The following is a 2,585-nucleotide window of genomic DNA, read 5'->3' as shown; positions in this document are numbered from 1 at the left end:
AATTTGTCTATCCACATCCTTTTCCCAATATGCCACATATGGACACTTTTTTGTTAGAAAAGCTGTCTGCAAAGATTGATATAAATTAGTTATAATTTTTTTGTCTCCTAATTGACCACTCATTGCTTCTATTAAAGTTAGCTTTCTGTATAAAACAGGTTTTACTAGAAATAACCTCCCTTGAAAGTACTGGTACCAGGGAAGATTGGGCCAGTTAAAGACAGTTTTGATCTCTAAATCAGTTAGAAAAGTTTATTTACAGAATAGCTGGCCAACCATGTGTATTCCATGGCTTTCCCCAGTCTTTGACGCTCTCTGGTTCATGATTTGGGTTAAGATTTGGCTTATTTGCTCTGGGTCTCATTGTGAGGGAAGAGAACAGAACTTATCTCTAGTTTTATCTCAAACCCAGTGTAGTCTTTACTAATGGATGTGTTAAATTTCTGGAGGGCATGACTTTTTATTAATCCATGATAGCCTAGCAATGTTTACACTGTCTCAATATTCTTGCTCAATAGAGACCCAGTGTCTGGCTGGGTTAGAGCACAAACTCTTTCTGAAGATCAAATATCTTTGGTAATTAGGCAAAAGGGGTCCTAGAAACTTCAAAAAAGACATAAAATGTTAATAGATTAATGACATAAGTTACAATTATTGGTAAGAGTGAAAAATAATTCTTTATATATTAAAATGTTCAATACTGGCTTGTGTAATTTTTGTAATGTTTAATTACACACCTTTAACTTTATACATATATTGAACTGCTTACTGTTTAATTAAATAATATAACAATGGGCCAGAACTTCCCCTGGTGCAAGTTGATGTAGTTCTACTGAATAGAGCTACAATGATTTATATTAGCTGAAGATGTGGCCAATTTTTTTTTTTTTTTAAGTATGCTACCGTTCTCTGTGGGTTGTGTGGTACTTTAAGATTTGTGTGGTTAAAGCACCTTTAAGGTCTGGAACACTATGGGCTGGCATTGTTCTAAACAATTGGCAGTTGGAAGCAGTTGTGGGTGGAGCTGGGTTGGAGAGTGAACTCAAGAATGACGTGGGGCTGGATGTAACTTGTGAAGAAGACCCTCTCTCACTGTGCTAATTTGACTCAGTTTGGGTGTTAACTTATTTTTCTTGTTGCTGTTGCTCTGACTCAGTTAAACTCATTATAGATTATTTAAGTCATATTTGGCTTATTGGATTTTGGGACCCACTACAAGAAAATCCCAGTGGATTTCTTTGATGAGGTCCAATTTGAAACAGCCAGGTGAGCTGTGCAGCAGCAATGACGAAGAGCTCTCTGGTTTAAATGGAAGAAAAAGAAAGATAAAAATGGCATGTATGGAAAAATGGAGAATTTCCAATTGGATAAAAACAGGTGAGGATTTTGAATGCTGTTTGCAAAGGCTGCAGCAGTATTTTTACGCCAACTACTTTGAAAATATTTTGTTTTTTAAAAAGATAGATATTCCCAACCATAGTTAGCTGAAAAGAGAAAAGACTTACGTTTCACTCATGGCCTGAATGATATAAATTATGACTACTTGATGTATTTGGGGTAAATTGGGCTGTTAAAATACACTTCCTGGCTGAGAGGTGTCAGTTTCACTTAGTAAACAAGAGAGAAGGAGAAAATAAAACTGACATCCCAGCTAATCTCAAAAAACTGCCAGCAATCTGTTGTTTTGTTAACTCCGCAAGAATCACAAATCCAGATGTCAGCAACTGAGCACATACTACCTGGGAATTCCTATAGAAGAGTGAAGCTTCACTCTGCCCCAACATGCTTCTCCAACACACATCCTATGCCAAGACTGGGGAGGTTTGTGTAAGAATGGTTCTGCTGACTTTACACCAACTGACAATTTCCCTCTACTGAGAGAATTCTCTGCTAGATAATTGTGGCCAAATTATGTTCCCTTTGCACTGCTCAAGTAGAGCAAAAGGGACAGAACTGGGGCTGAGAATCTGGCCCATAATCAAGAGGAATAAAAGCTTTAGGATGCCTCCAAATTGATGTAAAATAAACCTGTTTGTTGTTACCATCAGTTATTATTAAAGTCAGTGGTCCTTCGTTAGTAAAGAAAAATTGTCTTACTCCCATTTCATTCAGGTGATCAAAACAGTAGTTTGTATCTATGAAAAATCCATAGTTGATGAAGTTGGAGCCTTCCTCCCCCTTTTCTTCTTCTCTTCTTCATCTGTCTGCAACTTTTCCCCTTACTCCCTCCTCTGCTGCTGTCCTAAAAGCAGTTTACTTTTGAGAGGGGTAATTGTGACATCACTGGTGATTTGTGGGGAAATGACCTCATAACTAAATAACTTCTTCCTTCTTCTAATCTCTGCTTTTACTCTTCCTTGTCATTCTCTTTATTTAATTGCTATTCTATTTTTTAAAGTCAAATTAATTTTAGGCTGGGGCAGAGAAGAAGACACATAAACTTAGGCCACAATCCTGCAAAGTCTTAAGCATGTGCTAAAAGTCAATGGGACTACTCAAAGTGCATGAAGTTAAGCACATCTTACAATCTTTACAGAATCCAAGCCTTAGTGCTGATCCTACAAGGTGCTAAGCTAAGCACTTCC

Source organism: Terrapene carolina, unplaced genomic scaffold (assembly GCF_002925995.2).
Source record: "Terrapene carolina triunguis isolate 2854851 unplaced genomic scaffold, T_m_triunguis-2.0 Scaffold58, whole genome shotgun sequence".
NCBI lineage: Eukaryota > Metazoa > Chordata > Testudines > Emydidae > Terrapene > Terrapene triunguis.
This window is presented reverse-complemented; position numbering follows the sequence as displayed.